Source organism: Thalassophryne amazonica, chromosome 20 (assembly GCF_902500255.1).
Source record: "Thalassophryne amazonica chromosome 20, fThaAma1.1, whole genome shotgun sequence".
Classification (NCBI taxonomy): domain Eukaryota; kingdom Metazoa; phylum Chordata; class Actinopteri; order Batrachoidiformes; family Batrachoididae; genus Thalassophryne; species Thalassophryne amazonica.
In genome coordinates this window covers 40228575-40256468 of record NC_047122.1, presented here as the reverse complement: position 1 = coordinate 40256468, position 27894 = coordinate 40228575, and the positions used below count along the sequence as shown (strand labels likewise).

Genomic DNA, 27894 nt, shown 5'->3' with positions numbered 1-27894 from the left:
GAGTCCACACAGAGGGGGATGTCCTTCGTTGACAGCCACACCTCCTGCCCGGGCTGGTACGTAGGGGCCGGGGAACGTCGGCGGTCCGCATGGGATTTGGCCCTCGTCCGGGCCTTTAACAGGGCAGAGCGGGCGGTCCGCCACACCCGGCGGCATCTCCTGAGGTGGGCCTGGACCGAGGGCACACCGACCTCTCCCTCCACCAGCGGGAACAATGGGGGCTGGTACCCCATACACACCTCGAAAGGGGAGAGGCCGGTAGCAGACGAAACTTGGCTGTTGTGGGCATACTCGATCCAGGCCAGATGGTGACTCCAGGCCGCCGGGTGTGCGGAGGTGACACACCGAAGGGCCTGCTCCAACTCCTGGTTGGCCCGCTCTGCCTGGCCGTTGGTCTGGGGGTGGTACCTGGACGAGAGACTCACGGTGGCCCCCAGCTCCTTGCAGAAACTCTTCCACACCTGAGAAGAGAACTGGGGACCACGATCTGATACAATGTCCGATGGTATCCCATGCAGCCGCATGACGTGATGGACCAGGAGGTCTGCCGTCTCCTGGGCCGTCGGGAGTTTCGGGAGGGCCACGAAGTGGGCCGCCTTGGAGAACCGGTCCACTATCGTGAGAACGATGGTGTTGCCCTGGGACGGCGGGAGGCCCGTGATGAAATCCAGGCCGATGTGAGACCAGGGGCGATGAGGCACTGGCAGGGGTTGGAGGAGGCCCGTCGTCCTCCGATGGTCTGCCTTGCCCCTGGCGCAGATGGTACAGGCCTGGATGTAGTCCCGAACGTCGGTTTCCAGGGACGCCCACCAGAAGCGCTGCTGGACCACTGCCACGGTCCTACGCACTCCGGGATGACAGGAGAGCTTGGACCCGTGACAGAAGTCCAATACGGCAGCTCTAGCCTCTAGGTGGGACGTACAGTCTGTTCTTGGGGCCAGTCCCCGGGTCCGGGCTCCTGGTCAGGGCCTCCCGGACGGTCTTTTCCACGTCCCAGGTAAGGGTGGCCACGACAGTGGACTCGGGGATGATGGTCTCGGTGGGGTTCGACAGCCCCGCTTTGGCTTCTTCTTCATGCACCCGGGACAATGCATCTGATTTTTGGTTCCTGGTCCCGGGGCGATACGTGATCTGGAAGTCAAAGCGCCCGAAGAACAGAGACCAGCGGGCTTGCCTGGGGTTCAGCCGCTTGGCGGTCCGGATGTACTCCAGGTTCCGATGGTCCGTGAAAACCGTGAAGGGCAACGATGCCCCCTCCAGCAGGTGTCTCCACTCTTCAAGAGCCTCCTTCACCGCAAGAAGTTCCCGATTGCCGAAGTCATAGTTCTGTTCAGCTGGGGTCAACCTGCGGGAATAAAAGGCACAAGGATGGAGAACTTTATCAGCCTCCACGCTCTGGGACAGCACGGCTCCTATCCCTGAGTCAGAGGCGTCCACTTCTACTATGTACTGGCGATCAGGATCAGGCTGCACCAAAACTGGTGCAGTCGAGAACCGGCGTTTCAACTCCTGGAATGCGGCTTCGCACCGATCCGACCAGGCGAAGGGGACCTTGGTGGAGGTCAGGGCAGTCAGGGGGCTAAGTACCTGACTGTAACCTTTAATGAACCTCCTGTAAAAATTTGCAAAGCCGAGGAACTGCTGTAGTTTCCTGCGGCTTGTTGGTTGGGGCCAGTCTCTCACCGCCGCAACCTTAGCCGGATCAGGAGCGACGGAGTTGGAGGAGATGATGAACCCCAGGAAGGACAAAGAAGTACGATGGAACTCGCACTTCTCGCCCTTCACAAACAGCCGGTTCTCCAATAACCGCTGTAGGACCTGACGTACATGCTGGACATGGGTCTCAGGGTCCGGGGAAAAGATGAGTATATCGTCCAGATATACGAAGACGAACCGATGCAGGAAGTCCCGCAAGACGTCATTTACCAAAGCTTGGAATGTCGCGGGGGCATTAGTGAGGCCGAACGGCATGACCAGGTACTCAAAATGACCTAACGGGGTGTTGAATGCCGTCTTCCATTCGTCTCCCTTCCGGATCCGAACCAGGTGGTACGCATTTCTAAGATCCAATTTCGTAAAGATTTGGGCTCCATGCAGGGGCGTGAACACTGAATCCAACAGAGGTAACGGGTATCGGTTGCGAACCGTGATCTCGTTCAGCCCTCTGTAATCAATGCATGGACGGAGTCCACCGTCTTTTTTACCCACAAAAAAGAAACCAGCACCCATCGGGGAGGTGGAGTTCCGGATCAGCCCGGCAGCTAAGGAGTCCCGGATGTAGGTCTCCATTGATTCGCGTTCCGGACGTGACAGGTTGTACAACCTACTGGACGGGTACTCAGCGCCCGGGACCAAATCGATGGCGCAATCATACGGTCGGTGCGGAGGAAGAGTGAGCGCCAGATCTTTGCTGAAAACATCAGCAAGATCATGGTACTCCTCTGGCACCGCCGATAGATTGGGGGGGACTTTGACCTCCTCATTAGCTGTAGTGCCGGGGGGAACCGAGGATCCTAAACACTCCCGGTGGCAGGTTTCGCTCCACTGCGTCACAACCCCGGACGGCCAATCTATCCGGGGATTGTGCTTCACCATCCATGGAAAACCCAGAATCACTCGGGAGGTAGATGGTGTTACATGGAACACTATCTCCTCCCTGTGATTCCCAGACACAACCAAAGTCACTGGTTGTGTCTGATGTGTGATTAATGGAAGCAGGGTGCCATCTAGTGCTCGCACCTGCAACGGTGCTGGCAGAGCCACCAGGGGGAGCCCTACTTCCTTTGCCCATCTGCTGTCCAGCAGATTCCCTTCTGACCCCGTGTCTACCAGTGCTGGGGCGTGAAGGGTTAAATCCCCACAAAGGATTGTTACTGGGATTCGTGCCGATCTGCGGGGTCTTTCCGCGTGTGTGTTATGGCCCACCCTTAGCCCAGTTTCTAAGGACGGGCATTGTAGTTTGACCGTTCAGGGCAGTCCTTCTGCATGTGCTCACAAGAGCCGCAGACAAAACACTCCCCGCGAGCCAGCCTCCTTTGTCTGACGTTTGACTGTACTTTAGCCCTGCTCGTGTCCATAGCCTCCTCAGCAGGGGGAGCTGTAGCCACACGGGGCTCCCTGGCAGTGAAGCGTGGGGACGACGTCACCTTGTCGGAACCGGAAGGGGGAGGGACGGCTCGTGCCCGGTCATGCCCCCCGGCCTGCTCCCGACGATGCTCGTTTAAACGGTTGTCTAAGCGTATAACCAAATCGACAAGCCCGTCAAAATCCCGCGGTTCCTCCTTAGCCAGTAGGTGCTCCTTGAGGACCGGGGACAGTCCATTTACAAAGGCGGCGCGGAGCGCAACGTTATTCCAGCCGGACCTCGCTGCCGCAATGCGGAAGTCGACTGCATACTCGGCTGCGCTACGGCGCCCCTGTCTCATCGACAGCAGCACGTTCGAAGCGGTCTCGCCTCTGTTGGGATGATCAAACACTTGTTTGAACTCCCGTACAAACCCAGTATAAGACGTTAGGAGCTGTGAGTTCTGCTCCCAAAGCGCAGTAGCCCATGCGCGTGCCTCTCCTCGAAGCAGATTAATAACATAAGCTACCCGGCTAGCATCTGATGCGTACATGACAGGGCGCTGTGAAAAGATGAGCGAACACTGCATGAGAAAGTCTGCGCACGTCTCCACACAGCCCCCGTACGGTTCCGGAGGGCTTATGTATGCTTCAGGGGACGGTGGGGGGGTTCGTTGAACGACCAGTGGAACGTCTGATACAGGCCCAGGACCAGCCAGAGGAGGAGCTGCAGCAGCGCCCTGATCGCGCGCTTCCACCCTGGCGGCGAGAGCCTCCACTCTCCGATTAAGGAGGACATTCTGCTCGGTCACTAAATCCAACCGAGCCGTGAAGGCGGTTAAGATCTGCTGCAGCTCACTCAACACGCCTCCTGCTGACGCCTGCGCTCCTGGCTCTTCCATTGGCCGTTCACGCTCGAGCTGACGCCCCTCGGAATCCATGACGATGGCCGAGAAATCCTGTTGGGAAGGTGTCGTAGCACGGACCCACAACAGGGGACGCAAATGAACGGACAATGAGTAAGCCAAAAGGTAACAATTTAATGTTGTGACAACACACCACTAAACACACAAAATCTGCAAAGTCAATTAACACCAGGTGACGTGTGGGCAGGCTCGAAGATAGGAGACCCCGATGAGAGAGAGGCCGCGTCCCACACGGCTTCCACCACCAACGGCCTGAAGAACACCGGAGCCGCCAAGTCCCGAATCCCCAGGTGACCTCTGTCTTCGGCTGTTGACCCTGGTACTGCTGGCAAAAAGCAGAAACAAGATGAATGAGTGTAAGTCTGTACACTCAGTGGTCCTCGGTCTGTACACCGTTAGGAGGGGGAACCTCCACCTCCGAATCACACACTCGTGCAACTCTTGTGTAACCACTTATCTGTCCAGAGAGTAAGGCGCAGTCGTCGTCGTTACGCCAAACGCCGAAGTCCCAGATAAGGCTCCGTCCACAAGAATAGGGCTGCAAATGAGAACTGGATTATAACACAATGTGTCAGTAGCAGAGAACGTACCTCTCGGTAGTCGATTTCTCGGCGGGGAGGTGGAGTTGCAGTCCGGCTTAAGTGGTGGTGTAGATGAGTGACAGCTGGTGTGATGAGTGACAGCTGTCACTTCCTCTGGGTCTGGCGCCCTCTCGTGCTTGGAGCCCGCACTCCAAGCAGGGCGCCCTCTGGTGGTAGTGGGCCAGCAGTACCTCCTCTTCAGCGGCCCACACAACAGATTCTTGCACAGTGCACTCCAGTGACCTTGACCTTTGGACACCAAAGTCACTAGGCTTCTTGGGGTCACTATGCATGATGCATATAGCACATTTGTTGACAATCAGCCAGTACAAAAGAAATACTCTTCAAATACTCTAATTCACTGACCGACTCTGGGCACATAGTAATATCAAGACCATTGGCTGCGCTGCAATAAAAACAGAACAAGCTAAACTGAATAAAATAGATTAGAGGGAAAAAAAGCATCAGGTTGAAAGGAACTTTGAAGCAGACCTTTTCATTTTAAGGAAGAAATAGAACTGGGTCACCCAAGGACACAAAATCACATTTTTTCCCCCAGTGTCTATCTCGTTTTCTCCCACACACTTGCAGAAACCAATCTGTTCGAGAAAGACAGACAGAAAGAAAATGAGAATAAAACAGGGAAGGAGAGTGAAGAAATTACTGCTGTTGAATAAGAGTTTGTTCTAACAGCCTGATATTATCCAGCAGCACACGTGCACACGTGCCATGATTTGCCCAGAAAGCGCCTGAGGTCTGATTAATCTCAGCACACAGCTGTGCACACCCACATAATGACACGTACGCGCTCGTGCACTCGCTGACGACACCTACAGTCAACACGGCCACCTTCAAAGTGATAGTTAGCACCTAGTCATTACGGAGACGAGCACAGGGAAAAGGGGCTCATGGGGGAGAGAGGGAGTAGACAGAGGGACAGAAAGAAAGAAGAAGAGGAGAAGGCGCTTTGGTCTGAGCCAAAAGTATCATGATTTTATCTCCTGCTGTTTTTGTTTCCTCTTGTGTCTTTTCAGTAAAATAAATAAAATAACAAAGACACTATAGGTTTAAGACCAGCAAAAGATAGATATCATGTCCAACATCAGCTGTGCCACAAATACACAATATACAGTCCAGAGCTGCCCGATGTGGGGCCCGTGGGCCACATGTTCCCTTTGTTTAGGCCCACCACGGCATTTAACAAGCTCTCAGCAAATTAATGAATGACTATTATGGAGGATAATTAGTAGTGTTTTTAACATTTTTAAATTGTATTTTAGATTCCAATGTGAATCATGAGGCGGCAGCACAGTGGCTTAGTGGTTTGCACTGTTGCCTCACAGCAAGAAGGTCTTGGGATTGCTTCCCACCTGGGCCTTTCTGTGTGGAGTTTGCATGTTCTCCCTGTTTGTGTGGGTTCCTCCCACTTCCAAAGACATGTAAGTTCAGAGTACTGGACCGTAGGTCTGCATGAGCATGCAAATGTATTTGTTTGTTTATCTGAGGCCCTGAGACACACTCGCGTCCTGTCCAGTAGGGTTATGACTAAAAAATGTTTTTCAAAACTTTCATTTTGCTGATGTTGCATTTGATGGACTTTTACCAATAGATCACTTTTTTGAAGTTTATTTCATTGGATCATGAAAAAACGTCCCGCACCTAGCACCACATCACTTTTAAAAATACACGAGTTTACACAATACTATTTAAAAATAACGTAACAAGAAAATAATTAACAAGTATCAAGAAATAACAAGAAAATATATACAAATTGCTAAAATATATTATTAAACAATAATTAAAAGAAATAAAAAATACATGTAAAATAGATGATGGGGGAGTCCAGAAGATCATGGTTTCAAATCCCCACCTTACTGGAAAATCACTAAGGGCCCTTGGGCAAGGCCTTTAATGCCCTATTGCTCCCGGTGTGTAGTGAGCACCTTGTATGGCAGCACCCTGACATTGGGGTGAATGTGAGGCATAATTGTAAAGTGCTTTGAGCATCTGATGCAGATGGAAAAGCGCTATATAAATGCAGTCCATTGACCATTTATATAAATGCAGTCCATTTATAGATAAACATGAACATGCCACTCAACAAAGTCTGCTGCCAAACTGGTGTCTAAACACTCTTTGTCAACCAGAAAAGCGTCACAGGTGCTTCAAAGTCTGGCTGAAGATGGAGTTAGTGTCCCAACACCATCACAGTCTGTTGTCTGGCATCGAACAATCAGAGATGCAGAACAAGTTAAGAACCGCCTCATGGAACTGATCTCTGAAGAGAAATTTTGTTTGCATTTTGATGGTAAGAAAATTGACAATAAGGAGTATCAAGTTGTGTACTTGAAAAATGACAGAAGAACATTACAACTTGGCATTTTGGCTTGTGACAGTAGAACCACTGCAGACATCTATATACCAAGATAGGACCTGCTGATGAGTACAATGCATGGAACAGTATTCAGATGATCATCTCTGACACAACAGCAGTCAATACTGGTCACAAAAATTGTGTTGTAGCCAGGCTTCAGAGAACATTTCGACACAAGGGATTCGATGAACCTCAATACATCGGCTGCCAGCACCACATTCTTGATCTTGTTCTGCGACATGTGTTGGACTTCTTTTTTCCTATACAGTCACGGTCACCTAACATTAACTATGAGTTTATTGATGAGATTTTGGAACAGTATGATGATTTGCAACTTGCATACATGGGCACAGAAGTGATACCAGAATATGAGAACCTTGGCTGGAGACATGATTTTAAATTCCTTTTTGAGCTTTGTGAAGCATACAAGTTTTACAAAATGGAGGAAAAATGGCCTCACATCAAATGGCACAAGCTGCCATCACTTCACAGTGCCAGGTGGAACTCGCGAGGAATTTTAGCACTTACTGCATTTTTCCTTCTTGCAAAGTGGCGAGAACAGCTGAGGGTAACTTGCGATTTCATTGCAACTACATCGTCGCGGGCCTGGTTTTCTAACCAACACTATTCAGAGACAGATTATGAAGTCCTGCTGTCATCAATATCCAAACTTAAGTGTCCCAAAGCTGTGAAATGCTTCTCTACTCATAGTAGCTGAGAGAGCTGTAAGGTTGATGGAGGAGGTTTGTTCTACTTGCAAAACAGACAAATATCTTAGCAGCAAATTTATTAACACTAATACACAAATCTGAAACACTATTAAAAACACGACAAATGTTATATGTACTCATTTTCATGTATTCCTCATGTGTATTGTATGTAAAACTGACATGTTATAATAAAGAGTGTTTGAGCCGCTAGGTGTTTTAATGTGAAATATGAAACTGTTTTAGGTGCGGGAGGTTTTTCAAGGTCTGGCAAAACCAAAGTCATTTTTGTGAGTTTTACGTAAAAGTTCATAATTTATAACCCCAGGCTAATAAATTTGAGATCTGTCATAACCCTACTGTCCAGGGTGTACTCTGCCTCTTGCAATATCACTGCAGGGATACCACCATGACCGTTGATTGAAGTATGCAGGTATAGAAAATGAATGTTAATCTATTTGTTTGTGATTCTTTTGACTGCTCACATTTTGCTCACGGTCACCACAGTGTATCTCGTATATATTCACATGCTGATTTGGTGCAAGTTTTATGCTGCTTCCTGATGCAACAGCACAGCAGGTAGCTCAATGGATAAGAAGCTGGGCAACTTATAAATCTGAGTTTAATTATCAGTTATGGTGACTGTCTGTGTCCTTGGACAAGAAGCTTCATCTGCATTGTCTCAAACCACCCAGCTGTAAAGGGGAAGTAACCCACAGCAGACTGGTGTTCCATCCAGGGGGAGTCGTAGACTCTCACCTTCTCCACACTACGGAATCCTGAAATAAGTACTGGCACCAATGGGCCTTAGGGCCTACAAAGTACTTTCTTCTTCTGATGCGACTCTAGATGGACTTGGAGATTGGGGCACAGGTGGCCTTTGAACCATGGACCTTCTTGCTGTGAGGCAAATGCACCACCATGAACCATGTAATTGTATGTCTGTAATTCAAAGACCATCAGCATTTATTGTTAGCTTGTGGCACCAGTAAGTCCTGAGTAAATTATACATTCTGACGGCCACTGGTCCTGGTGCCATATTCCACAACATGAAGTGGGTGAGAGTCTACGACACCCACCGAGCAGGATGCCAGTCCATTGCAGGTGACTTCCCAAGCCAGTCTGAGTACCCATTTTTGATTGGGTGGACTGGTACAAATCAGACAGGGTGTCTTGTCCGAGGACACAGAGCACACGTGGAATCAAACCCCAGCGTGTACACTGGAAGCACAAATACAATTTTACAGAGCCACCTGAACAGTACCTGACCTGTCCCTGTCCCGATAGACCCAGATTACACTTCTTCAACCATGTGGGTTTGTCTACTTAATGTTACAACCGCCACATTACTGCCTATGGCTCAAACATCCTGGGTTCAGTTCCTCATGGAAATATCGCATTTGACAAACACAGTTTTTTCCCTGAAACTTAGTGTTTCAACTTTGAGAAGTTTGATTTAGGACTCAGTGTTAGAAGCTTGATTAACTGTTGAACTGGAATATTCCAGTCATACTGACGTCAGCCTGTCACCACAGCCTCGCATTGACAGTGACGGGCCCAACTCCACAGAAACAAAAAGCTATGCATTTAACAACATACCAAAGCAGCAGAAAGCCACAGAATTCAATGATGCTGTCCATGTGAATATTCATAATTTATACCAGAATTTAATTGGTGGTGGTGTGTATGTGTGTGTGAGAGGCAGGGGGTGGGAGGGTGGTGTCAAACAAAAATTACGACTGGTGCTACAAGACTCAGATGAGAAACAGTTATTTAGATGGAAAACCAGTGTGTGAAGACCAACATGGAGTGATTTTAGTCAGAAAAATAAGCAGTCATCCAGCAAAATATGCCAGTCAAAACGAAAATAAGTTGAACATCTTGCCTTTGCTCTCCCTGTCTGTGGTAAGAGCTGTCTGATTTCTGCAACACAAAAAAACCTGAGAAAAATGCAGCATGTATTTTGGTTTTTCTTGTATTATCAACAATGAATTACTGAAAAGCTAAAAACAATTTTGCAGGATGTTCTTGTGAAATTCTCTATTTCGTTCTTAAAGTTCCACAGAGTTATTAACTAATATGACCACAGAGGCATTAACTAATATAACCACAAAGGTATTAACTAATATGACCACAGCTTATCTGTTTGACTCAAACTGTAAATAGCTGTGACCTTAAGTTTGACTTTTCAGGACAACTTAATGGCATGTGACTCATTGAAAGGTGATATATGACTATGCATTAGTATACAAATAATGAATGTTTATGAGTTCAATGGTACGAATATTTCATGAGGTGAAAGCTGGAACATACCATTCGTAATTTCCAGCTTTCACCAAATTAAATAAAAATTGAAAGAATGTAAAAACATTCATTATTTGTTTTATATAACGGCTAAAATAGATTCTTGTCATTTGATATTACATTCATTTATAAACAACAGAAAAGGGTCTTACATTTTGGTGTGCACTGCACTGGCTTTGTGTACTTCCAAAAAAACAAAAAAACAAAAAACAAAAAAACAAAAAAAAAGAAAAGAAAACGAGTTTGTGTACTTCCTCACTCCAGCGAAAAATCACATCAGAAATTTGTCCAGCTGTGGTGCATCACTGCTGCTCTGACATCAACAATCCAACACAAATGCTAAATCTGAGCCCATAAATAATTCTGACGATGTTGTCCGAGATGCCGTGCACCAACTTCATGTACTTCCAAAAAAAAAAAAAAAAAAAAAGACTGTACTTCCTCAGTGCAGCGAAAAAAATTAGTCCAGCTTTTCATTCTAACTTCCTTCTAACAGCTCTTCATGCCTCCAGACGGCTTACAGTGCAGTGGATTTGTTTTGTGTGTGTGCGCACGTGCGTGTGTACGCAGAGTACAATGGTACCAAATGTATGGAACCAAATTTGCACGCTAAATGGAACCAAATTGCACTCTAAATGCAACGCAACACAAATGGAACAAACAATCCATGTCACGTGACATACAGAGCACCAATCAAATGACAAGGATCCACTCAGCCATTATATAATGTTCAACAGTAACCCCAGGTGTTTTCTCTAACAAATTCTTCTAAGTAGCCATTCCAAATGAGTTTGACTTTTCAAGGTGAATGAAGATCACAGGACATGTGACCAATAGCGAGGCAAAATATGATGTCGTGTTAGTGCTAAATGGCAGCCACGGGTGTATCTTTAACCAATTAATCAATACATCCATTCTGGATGCCCCCCACTTATGTACTGGACCCAACTTCTGACAATGGCCTGTGAAGTTGACTTTTAACTTCCACCAAGTTTGGCCCAAATCGGATCAGGACTCTTCGAGATATTTTATTTACAGATGGATGAACAGACACACAGGACCAAAAACAATGTGTAATGAATTCTAAAGGGAAGGAAATTAACACTGGTATTGCCAGCAATGCAGGCTGTGGGCGCACATGACTATGTGAAACCAAAACAAAGTTTTGGCATCATTTAACTTAACATTATTGTTTCATTCATCAAAGGTGTCTCATTTTGAATCAAAGCTCTGTTTACTCTCCTCTTTATAAAGCCTCTTCTATGAGACAAAGGCTTGGTTCCACTTTGCTGCAAGATCTAATAAATCTGGCAATGCAGGTGACCACATGGGCCAGGAGCTGGAACACATGGGCCAGGAGCTGGACCTCCTGGACACAGATGGAGACAACAGTGTGTAACTATGCACTGGGACCAGCTACGCAGCAGGAATCGGACTCTTGTGTGCAGACGCTGGCGTGCCATCAGCTTGGTAATAAAGTGTACGGATGAAGACAAGAAGTACCCACACACACACAAGCTGCATGCACGCACACACACATCCAGTGGGCAACGAAGTTATGACAGTAAGCCTTTTACAGCCCACTGTCGCTGCACATCTGGATAACATCAGGACGTGCAGGCACCGATAACACAGCCACAGCGAGCAAGAAGCACGGCGATGGCGAAGAAGGATGGCCAAAAGAGAGAGAGCACACACACTGCCAAGAAAAATGAAAAATACATTTTTCCTCACGCACCCTCTGTCTTTTATTCCTCTTTCTATTTCCTCCTTGTTCTCCCACTCCTTCCTTATTTCTATTCTCTGTCTCTTCTCTAATCCTACATGACAGAGACACAGAACACAAATCTCCCTGTTGGCAGAAGAAGAACAGCATGTAACTACTGAGAAAGAGAGAGAGAGAGAGAGAGAGAGAGAGAGAGAGAGAGAGAGAGAGAGAGAGAGAGAGAGAGAGAGAGACTGACTGGTGAACACTACTTGATGTGATTTATGAGGTTGGAATCTGTACTGGAACATATGTCGACACTCCTCATTTTAGGTTCGTTTTGACTTAAAAGTGCGCATGCACTCACACGCACACGCGCACACTTCCCTCTGCCCGCACTGTGTTCGAAAACTGCAGGTTGTAAACCAGTTTACAGTAAACAGATACACACACTGTGCAACCAAACACTGCATCCTCTGTAAGTTAGAGTGATTACGTGCGCACTGTGCCGTGCACAAACCAAAACATGTGCACGCTGCACTGGCAGGAGAAGGCAGTTCAGTTGCTCTGGGGAGCCACATTTCTAAATCATTTGAGTTATCATATAAAAAGCCTTATCAGATACGCATCCAACGTAAAAATTATCCTAATGAATAAAGTCAACCAAAACAAACAGATGCCACAGTTGTTTTTGGAAAATCACGCAGGAACACGGCAGGTCTAGTTCTCTGGGGAGGTTGCTATTCCTTTACACTGATCATAATTGTGTTTTTATTAAGTACAATGCAAATGGTTTCCTCTCACGATTATTAACTCGCAGCAGCATTTGGCGGGAGTTTTCTGCAAATTCATGTATTGTAAATACACAACTATACCTATGCATGTGATGTGCACGAGGTGCATGTGTTTCGGCACAAATAAAACAAAAGATGCCATCAAGTTGTGTGTCACAAAGTAACACAACAACACTGGTGCATGGCCAAATTATAGGGTAAAAAATAAATAAATAAATAAATAAATAAATAAATAAAAAGTCTGCATCTGATTTCATGAAAGTCAAATAAAGACATTAACACTTTTGTCACAAATATTATTACTGGCACCCAAAAAGCTGACAGATGTGATTCTTAAATAGACACAGCACTGTGTAAAAGTTTTAACAAGCCTAGAATTTTGATAACAATGTGGTTTTTGCTGGCTTTTCTGCGCCAAATGAAAATGTAATTAGAAGCACAACACACACACACCAAACTGATAAAGTACCCACATTCAGAACTGCAGGTAGTATATAAAAGTACATATGCAGATTTATCACTTTAAAAAAGTACACATTGCTAAAGGTGAAAATTGGTCACACATTTTACGTTTATTGTCGAAAATTACTTTTTTAAAGCAGATTTTCAAAGATTTCAGGGACAAAAAGATGCTTTAAACTTTTGCACAGTACTGTATTAGTTGTTTCATTTTACAGTTCAGAGACTAAAGAATCCTTACCCGTAAGAACATCTCAGTTCAAACATTATGGAAGTCATTTATACAACTACTGTAATGTTTTTGTAACAGGAACAACCTTTTTCTGACCTTTTCCACAGAAGCAGCACTTTGAAGCACAAGAACATCACTGATTATTGTTTCGACATCAGCTATCTTTAAGCCGGCCCTTTACTGTGCACTCATTAATTTAAATTAAAAAAATCTGAGGAAAAACCTGCACAAACGTATGTACATAATGAAGTAAGTCCAAGGTGCAGTCACACTCATCATGCCATTAACAGAGCAGGAAACTGTTAATGAACATGACTGCTTTTATTCATATAAATGCAAAAACAAGAAAGAAAGAAAGAAAGAACACCGTTATTGCTGACATTTTTAGGGAGAAAGATGAGAGAAGGACAAAGAAGCAGTCAGAGGGCCCTATCTTTCACTTACCAAAAAGCAGTGCACAGCGCAATGTACTAGTTTACAGCCAGCACAGTTGCCATTTTCACATTCAGCATCTATGTCATTCAAATTGTTGTGAAAGTGTAGTGACACGGACCCACAACAGGGGGCGCAAATGAACGGTCAATAGATGAGCCAAAAGGTAACAATTTAATGTTGTGAAACGTGCACAACGAACATACAGACAATCTCAGAATATAATTACAGTCAAATTACAAAGGTGACGTGTGGGCAGGCTCAAGGATAGAAGACGTCTGTCCTGAGAAGAGCCGGAACCACACGATTTCCGCCCCCACAGAACCTGGTGAATACTGGAGCCGCCAAGTCCCGAATTCCCAGGTGATCACCGTCCCCGACTGTCGGATCTGGTACTGCTGGTGAAGAACAAAGACAGTCAAGTGTGGGTGTGTGTACACCCAGTAACAACAGCGGTGGGAATGCCACCTCCACCTCTCACTCAACACGTTGCAGCGGTCTCAGATGAAAAGGAGCGCCGTCTTGCACAGCCTCCGCAAAAACGACCGGTTCTCCTGCAAACACTCACAATAACAGATTTATAAATCTCACAAAAAGGCTGAGAGTATTACCTCCAATGAAGTATGATATCTCGGCGATGAGGTGGAGATGACGTCTGGTCTTTATGGAGTGCGATGATGAAGAATGTGTGACAACTGTCAGGAATTAATGAGTGACAGCTGTCACTCCCGGCTGTGTCCGTGGCGGCAGCGCCCTCTCGTGCCTGAAGCCCGCACTTCAGGCAGGGCGCCCTTTGGTGGTGGGCCAGCAGTACATCCTCTTCTGGCGGCCCACACAACACAAATACTAAATATAATAGTGTTCATTTGTGCATCTATGGATGTTTTGTTTAAAAAAATAAGATACGGTCTGTTGCAATGCCTGTCCATTGCTACTGGGGGGACAAGTTTTCAGATATTTACACAGTGTGATATTCAGGTATGCTTTGAATAGGCTTGATCATGAGGAATGTACACTATTTGTGAACACAGGGCTAAGCATTAGCATGTCATACTATTACAAACTTCACTGTTAAAAAAAAAAAAAAAAAAAAACCTAAACGTTTTTTTTACTGTAGTTTGACCCACATTTTTACACAACACATTCTCTTGAAGTGTTTCGTGTATACAGGACAAGTAAAGCATAATATTTTCTGCATATTCAAAGGTGGGTTCAGAATATCAGTAAGTCTAAGATATTTTAAAGCCTTTATTGGGGGGAGGGAGGGGAATAACACTCCTGCTCATGCACTTTGAGACTTTACACACACACACACACACACACACACACACACACACACACACACACACACACACACACACACACACACACACACACACACACACACACACACACACAGCCAGAAAACCGCTCACTCGTGAGTCCAACAACTATATAAACAGCAATGAGCCAGACGCTGGCATACATGCATCTTCAAGGGAATCAGATTCATTTCATGAAAATTCAGTAAGGTATGTCTTCTATAATACATTCCAATTCTAAGGTAGAACTATACTGTATACTAAGGTATATCTAAATATCTAAAAAATAAGATGACACGCACATCACAATCCATATTGGCGTGCAGGATCAAAAAATAACACAAAAAACAAAAGGAAGATCCGCACAGCCAGTTAGCTCCCAAACAAACCTTTAATGAAGCACCAAAGTGACGTTTCGGGCCTTGCCCTTCATCAGACATCTGATGAAGGGTTTTTTTTTATATCTAAATATCTAAAAAAAAAAAAAAAAAGCTGAGTAGAATAGAAAAGTAGAACAGAGCAGAGTAGAGCCACTTAGGTGCCTGGTCTTGAGAACCAGGGATGGTAGGTTGAAAAGCTTTTTTATCCCATTGGAACTCTCCCTACCCACCCAAGCGGCTCAAGAAAATGGACATCATGCATGTAAGTGATATTTACACAATAAGGGTAATAAATAACATATACAAGAAATATAGTTATTACATAATATTACAGGAGTTAGCTTATAAAACCTATATATTCATACAGGAGAATATTGTAGTATGTGTATACCTAGTTTGTAGACTAGTAGTAAAATTAAATTATAGCTAGTAGGCTAAGCTATAAATATGGTTATTTTATTATAGAAATAGAAGCTATTATGTACTATGCATTAGGTATCTATCTAAAGTTCACACTGCTAGCTTACTAATGGAAACTTACATACTATATGTTGATATCTATTAAAGAACCCATAAACTGAATAATAATTAAAAATCTACACCATGTAAAATAAAAATGTAAATCACGAAAATAAGCTAACTATAGTTAGATGAGCTACCGTTAAATTAGCTGTTAATAAGCCAACCGTATCTTGCTAGCCAACAAGGTTAAACAAAGCCGGCAACTAGCGTATAAAGTACAATAGCGTAGTTTAACCCTACAATAACGGTATTAACAAATACATATAACAACAAATGTAAACAAAAGTGTGTATTAACGTTAGCTTCCCAAACAGAACAGAACCAACTATATTGTTAGCTATGATAAATGGTGCCGCAGCCAGCTAGATAAGCTAACGTTACCTGTTAGGTTTAACTAATTGTACCCCACTTCTCCATTCTTATCACTAATATAATAATATAAAAAAGAACAAGAAAAAAAAAGAAAAAGAAATCATGTTATACCAAAAACACAGTACGGACTAATTAAAAGACACCCTGCACCCTACTTTGCACTCAGACTGCACACACTGCAAATATCAAAGTAGAGCTGGAAACACCCCAAATGCACCATATGCTTTCGACCACAAGTGGGTAATAACGCACCATGAAGTGCCAAGACGGTGCAGGATTTCCTTGCAACTGATCACCTCAGCAGGTAGTTTACTAAAGAGCTCCTGCCCTGAAATTAAAGTCTTAATCATCTGTGAGTCGCCTGCTGAGGTGATCAGGAGTAAGGAAATCCTGCACCGTCTTGGCCCTTCATGCCTACATCTGCTTTAGACCATGTGCCATAGATAGTCCAGATAGGGCCCACAAACTGTGAAAAGACAGCAGGACAAAGAAAAAGAAAGTGACCACCAGACATTATCAACAACAGGCAAAAATATTTGATTGTGTAACATGACGGTTTCTTGCTTTTCTCCCATCTTCTCTCTTCTTTCATGTCTTTTTCTTCCTCTCTCCCTCATTCCCATAGTAATCATTCAAACCTGATTGCTCTGATCCCTCTATTTTATTTGTCATTAAATACACAACACAACACAACACACACACACACACACACACACCAAGAGACAGAAACAAATGCCATTTAATCAAATCATATAAATAAATAAAAGGATTTTATTTCCCATAAGTCCATGTGGATGCCTGCTTCTCATCACATGCATACACACAGCCTTCATCTGCTGGTCAATAAAGCTCACACACATGCGCACTCACACACACACACACACACACACACACACACACACACACACACAGAACATGCACAGACTTTAAATCAAAGGCACGGATGACCACACACATTGGCTGCTAAATCTAAATGTAGATGAGTTCAGTCTGGTAGAACGACTGGCGGCAAGAAGAAACCTTTATCAAGTAAATCTATTTGTTTTCTATTATTTGGCTCTCTGAGGCCAAGGATCCTATCAAAAGGTTTAACAAAATATTATTGACATATTTGTTTCACCGCTTCAATTTCACATCGCTCTGCATTTTATTTACACAAAAACAGGTCGCACAAGAACTCAGAGAAAAATCTTTGGTTTTTTTTTGCATGAAAATGCATAAATGAAATTAAGTTTCTCCTAGACTTTAAATAGAGATGATGTGTATCTTATTATTATTTTTACTAAACTTCTGATTGGAAATCAAATTAAAACAGAAACAATTTAGCTCAACTTATATTTCATCATGGATCAAACTAACTAAAAGACAGATTTATAAGAGAGACAGTTGTAGTTTAGCTAAAAGTTTGGCTTTGGCCCCTTCCACTGATGAACTCTCGTCATGCAGTGTTCATGCTTATTCCCTGGACAGCATTATGGGAGAAGGCAAACATGAAACAGATTGCAGAAAGAATGATTGTGTGCAAGGTTTTTTTCTGGAACATTCAAATATAGGGCTACTGACAGCTAGCACAGAGGATTTACAAAGCTGAAGACACGGCAGAACGTGAAAAAGTTTGTGTTGGCATCAGTAGAGTACAGAGGTCAAAAGATAATGCAATGTCACTCAGTGGTGGCTGATCCTGTGAGTGGGGAGTTCAAACTCTTACAATACTCTTGAAGTCAATGTTAAAAAAGATGGGGGGATAGCCTGTTAGCAACTGGCTGCCAAGTACATACAATGGTGAACTTAATATACTTCTCTATTTCATACTTAAGCACTTCTGTTAAGCAAGGATGGCAGTTAAGGTAAAAAGTTAATACTCTTCACAAAGATTAACAATGTCATGCATTAAAGGACACGTCACACGTTATTTAACGTCCCAGTTAGTAACACAACATCAAAGTATTCATGACTGTATTTCTCTGGCTGGCAATCGCGTGCTCGATCCATGCGTGACGTCTTCTTTGCTGGAGTGGACTTTACATATTTAATCTTGGAAATCATTCTACAAGTGGGTCAGTTTTTCCCCCCTTTGTATTTTCTTCTTGTCAGTGGAGCTGGTAGTCTTTACTTTTATTTTTATTTTACTTTGACAGAGTCTGTCAGATTTTGGATATTGCCGTGTGTGGAGCAGCACGCTGTTTTAATGTGCATGCGCATGTGCATCTCTCATCTGATTTTCAGGCTGTCTGATCAGACAGATGTATTTTTTATATTTTTCACAGTTATATTGATGACAACACTTATAAGCATGCACAAAGCTATGTGTCTAGCAGAAATTGTTTTTAACAGGCTGTGTTCATGACTAACAGCTATGTACGTGCACTGCATCTTCTCACAGTGGGGAGCGGTTGCTCCATTTACAATTGTTGCATCAAAATGAACAGTTATCACTTAAAACAGAGTCCTCATAACCCGACATCACACTTATGTAAACCTTGGAATTAATCTGTGGCTCTGTTCATAACGTTAGCAGCTACATTCCACTCAAGCGTGTGTGCTGGGATGTTTTCCTCAAAGCTACGTAAACGCTGTCAGAAACACTCAGAAAAAGTACAAGTACTTTGTTTTCAGCAGTCTATGCAACTTTTTGTTGTGAATGCTGTATAACGGAATGCTTAAAACTGGTCACGGAAGTACACAAAGTAATCCCGGTGTATCATCGGACGGTCACTAGCAGCCTAAATCTAAACTGTTATGATTTTGGTACGAAATGTCCTTTAAGAATAATGTGCAGGTAAAATTTGCATTTTAACAATTTTAGGGAAAATCCTTGGCAACATTCAAAGATAAGCTCATGAAAAACAGAGCTCTCACTACAAACCACACCATTAGTGTAATAACAAATACTTGTTTATGACACTGCAAGCACTTTGTTATGTGTATTGTGTATTTATGTTCTTGATAGGTGCTGTGAATGAAACAATTTATGTGGAAAACAAACAAACATCCTCTGAACATGTCTCCGAATGGTATTTGCCCATATGAAGTACAATGAATTTTTAGAGAGTAAGGGCCTGTGTCAAATTTGTAAGCAGCGATAATTTGAGGAGAGAGGATCACACACAGAAATCACCAGGAATTCCAGTGTGAAGTGAGGAAACAGTTGTCACAGCTATTGTTGGCAAGTTGACAGCTTGAGGTTTCTTCCTCAGTATCATCAGAGGGAGTTTTTCCTCTGTCGCCTGTGTACTTGCTCTAGGGGTTGGTAAGGTTAGACCTTACTTGTGTGAGGCACCTTGAGGCAGCTTTGTTGTGATTTGGTGCTATGTAAACTAAAGAAATTGAAATAAATATTGTTCTACAGCTGAAAAAAGGATGGTCACACAACTGTAGAAATGAAATCATCAATAAGTATCAATAAAAACATATTGTGTGTCCATGCATTTGGGAAACCGCTTGACTAAAACCACTTTCCCACATGGAATTAGTTATATTTACAGAAAACAAATGACCCAGGAATGGTGGAGACCAGGCACCCCCCTCTGAGGTTTATTCAGATTTCTGACTGTATCAAGTTGAGTTCACACATTTCATATGCTGTGTGTTGAACAATGCCATGGGCGTGCTTTGACTGAAGTCACTGCACTTCTTGCAATCCAACTTCCACCCATGCTGTGTCAAGTACTCACACTGATGTGCTGTACTGCACTAAAAAGTAGTCACAATGGGCCTCATGTATCAACGTTGCACACTTGTGGCGTAAATTTACGGTGTAAATTTGAAGTACACCAAGGTTGCCGTGACATGTATCAAGCAGTGCGCACCTGCCATTTCCGGCGTACGCCTGACGTGACCTTGATAAATGCGGCGGGTGAAAACAATCGTAATTATAATGAACACGCCCATAAATATTCAGACTCCGCTTCAGACACACCCTCATTTTACGACATGGAAGCCGGAAGACGGCAAAGAAAAAGAACTCCACCAATCACGATGCGTGCCAATAGAGCGTCAAAAGCGGCCGTCGTATTAATTGTTTTGTAGTATAATCAAAAAAGTGTTACAGTGGTCCCTCGTTTATCACGGGAGTTACGTTCTAAAAATAGCCCGAAATAAGCGAAGTCCGTGAAGTAGTCAGCGTTATTTTTTACAATTATAGACGTTTTAAAGCTGTAAAACCCCTGTAAAACCACTTTATACACTTTTCTCAATCAGGCATGAACATTTTCTCACTTTTGTCTCATGTGTAAACACTCTCAAAGTTCAAACCTTTGTAGAGAAATAAGACCAACCTGTTTTCAGGCCCAAACATTTGTTTGAGAAATAAGAATAGAATGTTTTCCTATTAATAATTATGATGGCTTTTAGAACTAACAAATTTAATTTTAACGATCAACCTATGAGGTTGGACACATAAGAAATTATTAATAGTGACTGACCAGTATTTCACAGTTCCTCTGATCGCGCCTCTTTGTCCTGGCGCCGCGCCTTTTTCCACTGAGTCAAACCTCGCTGCAGGTGTCTTTTTCCGAGTGAAGAACACACTTATGAGTAGTTGTTGGCACTCTTTTTTCTTCTGGGCGAGAAGAGTCTTATAAACAGACACGCAGAACACAATGCACTGTAAAAAAAAAAAAGCATGCAAAATTGGACTAAAAAAATCTGCGAAACTGCGAGACCGCGAAAGGTGAACCGCGTTATAGCGAGGGACCACTGTATTCTCTTTTCACATCTCAATAATTCTTGACATGTGGATATTTGCTAGCTCAATTAATAAGACACGCCTAATTTTTCAGATTTCTTTATTTTTAAAATGTATTTCTTTATTTATTTTATTGTAACAAACGAATGGAGACGACACCCTGATTGCAGCACGGGCGAAGGGAATGACAACACTACAGTTGTAATTATCAATTCCATTGTCTAAAATGATCACACCACATAAAGTTAAGCTCAGCGCTGCTCTGGCTCCAGGCTCGAAGTCTGGAGAAAAAGGCGAGCAGCGCTTTCTTTGCGGTCAGCGCTGTGGCCACGGATCGTGCTCGAAAAGCGGGATTTGTATTAATTATTATGTAGTATAATCAAGAAAGTGTTATTTATTTAACATATGCATTGATTTGTATAATGGCACTGTTTATCATGTTGATCATTTTCATTTTTATGTGGATTCCAGTGCTGGTTCATTTTGGTGTATAATTTACACCACCTCTCGACCTGGTGTATATTTTCAGCGCACCGTACGTTAACAACCACATTGATAAATGCCAAGTAGTGCAGCCATTTTGGCGTACACCCCATATACGCTCAAATATTGCCGTACGCAACGTTGATACATGAGGCCCAATGTCCATTTCTACTTATGCTACGGTGTGTAATGTAGACTTTTCTTTTCCCATTTAAAGCACTGACGATTTCCGTATATGATGGAAAACAGAAAGACAGTGACTTATCTAAATCACGGACATGCTCTTCTTTTCCCAAACATCATGCTTGAATGGAAAAATTGCCAGTTGATTCATGGATCTTGGTGCAAGTGGGAAAGGGGCTTCGCAGCAGGAAGCAGTAATGGAGAACTTCTGTCAATCTCTCTCTCTCACACACACACACACACACTCTCCATCTTGGCCACTCCTCCTCTCTCCACCCCTCTACCACCACCTCCTCCTCTCTGAATGAATCGTTCCTTGTCTCTGAACTGATGGAGCGATAAAGTTGGTTTAAACAGCCGTAGACGCACCGGCACACACAGCCGAGGCAGGAACATATGTTTTACATCAAGAGCTTCTAGCTATACAAGAGCTAATGTTACCGCCTGTGTGTGTGTGTGTGTTAGAACAGGAGTGCAACATGTCTTTGCAATCTCCTATCAGCTTTTAATCTTGCTTCAGAGATGGAGGGAGAGAGAGGGAGAAAGACAGAGAGAGAGAGAACTATCCCGCATCTCGTCATCTTCCCATTATTCTTTTTTTTTTAAGGCTTCTTTGCTTTTTTCTCCCCCTGCCTCGGGGGAGACGGGAGAGACAGTGAGAAAGAGAGAGAGGGAGCAGGATCGGAGAGAGACATGTCCACTTTGTTTTCCATGTATGTGTGGGTGTGCATGCGTGATTTAATCGCCTGAATACGCTGGGAGTTGACAATTTTCATTTCAGCTTCTTAGGTTACTTAGCAAAGCGGTGATGTCAACATTCATTCCTCACTTACTGCCTGCTCGCGACTCAACAGCTATTATTTAGCTTGGAATGGTTGGATCGTTGTTTGTTTAGACCTTACGCAGTATTGTTGATGCCCAATTTGGAAGGCTGCAGCCTGTGTGACATTTGTGTTTGTTTAACTGGAAAATAACACACGGATGCTGAGACGTGCCAAAACAGAAGTCCCGTGTGTCTGATGCGATTGGGTGCAATGCCGAAAACATGGTTAACGACATCAGAAAATGCACAACCCTCACTCGCTGTTTCTCCAATTCTGCCTATGTGGGACCAGCAGAAGCACACGTAGCACCTACAAATGCTCTTTAAACGCATCGCCTGAAGAAACTGGCGCATCATTTCCATTTGCAAGCCTCTCTGACCATCGCACACACACTGGAGGAGTTTTAGTGTGACACCCTCAAATCAAACAGCAATCAGTCACAAGTTGGAGTTTTTTCTTGGAGAAGTGCACACGCTAAAACTGAACATCACGTACACTTAATAAAGTGTACTGTTCCGATTCATCTACTGAGGAGTTAACGCAAAATGAGGGGAATATGTATAATCATTGAGGAAAATTCAACACGGGCAGTAAACTACAACAGCAATGCCCACGTCGAGCTCCTGCTGAAATGTGATAAAACATGAGATTTTATCTGCACTTCCACTGAGACCGTGAATACACAACAACAGACAGAATGTGCAGACGACAAAAAAGGGTTCTGCTCAGGGAGATGTTGCATTCACGTCACGATCCGAGTCATTTTTCTGCCGATACCAAGTCCCAATCCAGTACTTCTATTTTCCAAGAGTCTGCACTTGCACAGTGCACAGTGTAAACAAATTAAAGACAACACAGTGGATATGATTGGCAACACAACAGCTCTCCTATGCTTTAAGAAAAAACAAAGCTACCTTTGGAGGAGGAGGTGATGGTCTAATGGTTAAGGTGTTGGGCTTGAGTCCAGAAGATCATGCGTTCAAGTCCCCGCCTGACTGGAAAACCACTAAGGACCCTTGGGCAAGGCCTTTAATCCCCTATTGCTCCCGGTGTGCAGTGAGTGCCTTGTATGGCAGCACCCTACCATCGGGGTGAATGTGAGGCATAACTGTAAAGCGCTTTGAGCGTCTGATGCAGATGGAAAAGCGCTATATAAATGCAGTCCATTTACCATTTACCTTCAATCCAAGCTGCTCCTTAATGTTCATTTGATTTATTTTTACAAAATAACAATGTAAACAAGCAGAATTTTTATGTGGTTCTTATCAATTCCACTTAGTGCAGCATTGTAGTGCCAAAAGATTGGAGGATATTGATATTATTGATATCATTATTATTAACCTATAGTCTGCACAGTGCCTATTAGTAGGAGGAAAACACTGATAACAAACCTGTGTTTTCATGTGGAAATCGTCTGTTTGTTTGGCCAGTATGAAGAGTACTACATGTGCCATCCAACAAAAATAGACTTTGTGCATTTTTGAAGTGAAGCAGAGCTTAAATATGCTTGTGAAAGGTGTACTGCAAAGCTACTGATGAGCTCACAGCCAGTGCTGAGGAAGCGGTAGTCGGTAGCACCATCAGCACAGTGCTGATTAAATGGACGGAGACAGAACAAAATCCAAATGCAGTCTATCAAAAATTGCCTTGAATGAACCCAATACTGGACTGGGACATCCCTAGTCAAGTACCGTGCTGTCACTGGTTGGTGTAAGAATACAAACTCTACAGTGTTCTCGAAGAAAAAGCCACTGGCATCTTTTAATTTACAAATGTATTTTAGGCTTGCTTCCCTCGTATCTCCACATTTTTATCAGCACAAAAGCCGCAGGTAGTTATAGTCTGCGCTCCCAGGATCTGCTGTTGCTGTCTGTTCCTAAGTTCAGAATAGAACGGGGAAAGAAGGCTTTTAAATTTGCCGTGTCCTTCACCTGGAACAACTTACAAAATGACCTGAAACTTCAGGAGCTGGTCTCTTTAAACACTTTTAAAGCACTACTACAAGACTTGGAGGCTGAAACATCAGTCTGTAGATGCTTGAACAGATGATCACATGATGCTTATTTTTAACATGTTTCATGAGTATCAATGTATGTTTTATCCTGTTTGTCTCTTTTGTTTGTTTTAACTTTGTCTCTTTTGCTGCCTGTCTTGGTTAGGACTCTCTTTGAAAAGAGCTTTTCCTGGTTAAATAAAGGTTTGAACAGTTACTAAAGACAGACATTTTGTACTGAAGGCTAACAACAGTACACATTAAATTTTGTTAGAATATCAAATCATTTCTTTGTCAGCTAAATAGCAATGCACCAGCACCTATGTCTTCAAAGCAATGACATAACATGGTTGGTTTCTTTAATGTCATGCCCAAAATGGGTCTGTAAATAATTAAGTGACTAATACATCCCCTTGCACATTGAGCCTTACGTTTACGTGACACGTATAAACTTATACGCCCAAAATTAACTTGCTTTATGCAGACTAGTGATAGGGTCCTCACGTGTGTTTCAAACCAGACTGAAGATAGGGCCCTTAGTCTGACCAGTTTTGTGCTCAAACATCCAAAATCTCTTCCACTCTGGGAAGAATTGTCCACTGGAGCACATTAAGCTCCAGATTTCACAGTGACTACTCAGTCATGATTACAGAATTCAATGAATGTCAAAGAAATTTTTCCCATAAAAACCTAATGTTTGCATTTAATGTTTATACACATGTAACGTGTGCTGACTGACATATACAGACAGTCCCCTGACTCAGGTCGAGGGGAGGATGGTTAACACAGGTTGTCTTTCAGATAGGCGCCAGACAGTTGTTTGATCCCCACCGCCATGTTGGTTTGCAAGTGTTAAAACTGCAGTAATCCATCGTGACTTTCAGCTATCATGTAGTTTAAGGTCAGTGTGGGAAAACGCTAACATTATGCATCACAACAGTGCTAAACTTTGAAGACTCTGGGGGCAGTGAGATAATGCTTACAGTTACATACTGCAGAAACACTGATTCTGAAGCCAAGCCAAGAGTTTGAGAGTATGTCTGTACGTGTGTGTGTGTGCACGCCCACACATTCAGACCTTATTAGGCTGTATTTGGTGATGCTTAACCCCACTCACAGCTTGGCAGCTGCTGCCCTTTCTCTCAGTCTCTCTGTATATCTCTATGGGTTCTTCTCCATCTATCTCATCTTTTTTGTCTTCTGACTCCTCTTGAGTCTTGCACTCCCCCGCCCCCGAAAAAAATCATGTCTTCCTCTGTCGGTGGTCTGGATGTAACACAACACGTCTTTCCTGGTTGGTCTGGAAATTGCCAATTAAAGCCAATCTTTCACATGTGTTTGCAAGGTGTGAGAGTGTGCATGTTTGTCTTCCATGCATCATGCATATCGATATTAAGGCACATTTAAGGGCAGAAAGTATACTCACGGAATATATAAAATAAAATTCATTCATTCACTTTCTACTGTCAACACAGTTTACAATTTGCATGGATTTATCGCACATTAAAGCTGTGACTCCAAGCTCTGTGGTTCAGAGAGAAAGAGCCAAAGAGTTGCTCTTAATCAGAGAGGTGTGTTAGATCAAAGGATGAACATAGATCCACTTTCAGAGAGGATTTCTCTCCAAAATGAGTCAAGTTATCTCGGTGACCTGAACCCGAAACAGAAGAATAAAAGTACGACTGAAAGTGCATCCGATCAGACCTGACATTAAAAAAAACACCCAAAGAATGTTCTTCTATGAAGATGGAACTTGGGTCCAACATTTTTCCAAAGAGACAAGATAACTGCAGTGTAATTGTGTTGATATGCTGTGAATGCACAGGAGGCCGGTTGCTATGCTTTCTTTAAATGGGAAACAAAACCATACGACACACACACGGCCACACTCAATAAACAGTTTCAACAAACTGTAAATTAATGTGTGTCTGTCTGTGTATGTACATTTTAGGTCGTACTTGGATATTTATGCAGCAAAATCATAAAAACAACCGGAGAACGCACATGACTGTGAGTGCAGCAGAGGGAAGCATACACTGGAGCGCGTGCGTGCACACACCCATTGTTTGCCTGCACCTGGTCCAGAACAGGACAGGATAGATGGGACCAGGGGACCAGACTGTGTGAATGTTTCTGTCAGTGTGTGGGTGTTCGTGTCTATACAACCTCACGAGCCAAACATCTGCAGCAATGACGTACCTTTAAGTAACATCGCACACAAACACACACCACATGCACACACACAAATTACTCAGTTATTAAAGTGATGGTTCACAGCACAATCAGTCAGTGTGGACGCTCACCTTTTGTCCCTACTTCTAATTATGTTTTTAATCCCTGCATCCCCATTCTAAGTAGATTCTTTTTCCCATATTGATTTTTTATATAAATAGAATGCAAGCTAATTTTTGCACGTACAATTACCCCCGTTCTTATCTCCACAAACATGCATAGTGGTAGGTCACAGATTCAAACACTGTCCAAACCTTGGAAAACTATATATATATATATATACACTAGGTGAGTTACCCGTTCTATGCATGGGTAATAGAAAAGAATTTTAGTTATGTCATTGTATATTTCATGTCATTTTACGGTGTAGTAAGTTGCACTGCATTGTGTGTATGTTGTCATATCATTAATTTTCATAGAGCAATTTGTGACATTCATGAGACTCAAGGGAATGATGATTAAAAAAGGTCATATCACTGCAACGCTCTGCCATGCTGTACACAGCAGGTACATTTTAATTGAAAAAATGGATGCGTTAACTGACACACAGCACATGCTGGCCCATTTGGATTGTAATTATAGCGCACCCTAGCCAGCCGCTACCACGTAGTAAATAAATGGTCATGCTTGCTACCAGACCTGAGTACCACGTGAACTGCAAAAATAAGGGCTCCAGTGAGCGGGTCGTGACCTAATTTACAAGGCTGACTGTGTGTGTGTGTGTGTGTGTGTGTGGATGTTCGTGGACATACGATTTCAACCTGGTCGATATGCTTCCCAAGAAGCGAGGGGAGTTAGGCCGTAAAACCAGAAGTGCTAAACGGATGAAATGTAATGGAGCTGGGGAAACATCTGCAGAGACATTAAGAACATTCTCTATCCCACAGCACTGCAGTGATATGACATGCTATCACCTTTTTATCATCATTCACTTAAGTCCCATGAATGTCACAAATTGCTCTATGAAAATGAACTGGACTGAAAAGGACTGGACTTATGTTGAGCACAGACAGACAGACGGACGAAAAGCCTTTGCAATACCCAGTGGCCATATTGGATGGCCTTGGGTAAAAATGCACAAACATTTCCTGTATGGAACATGCCCTAAGCCGCCAATCAAAGGTCTGAGGTCCAGTCACGACATCTCCACACTGAAAACTGAATTACTTTGGTGGAAAATGAACAATGCCCAAACATGTAGTAGAAAAACTTTAACAAGGCGCCAGACATAAAACTGGACCAAACTCTTTGTTTCTATGTGTCTCATCAAAACTTATTCTGTGCGGACACAGAAGAGAAACAAAGCTTGCAGCACCACCAGGCTGCGCTATCTGTAGCTC

The 27894-nt window shown here is 43.5% G+C and overlaps 1 protein-coding gene and 1 long non-coding RNA gene across 2 annotated transcripts in view; both read right to left on the bottom strand.

The window, feature by feature from the left end:
- The window catches only part of LOC117501312 (zinc finger transcription factor Trps1-like), a 128360-nt gene that overhangs the window by 54343 nt on the left and 46123 nt on the right, over positions 1 to 27894 (bottom strand).
- On the bottom strand, positions 10423 to 27089 carry LOC117501313. Its single transcript, XR_004558007.1, has 3 exons — positions 26935 to 27089; positions 13788 to 13790; positions 10423 to 10433 (listed from the first exon to the last, which is right to left on the bottom strand). It is a non-coding gene; the product is annotated as an uncharacterized LOC117501313 (long non-coding RNA).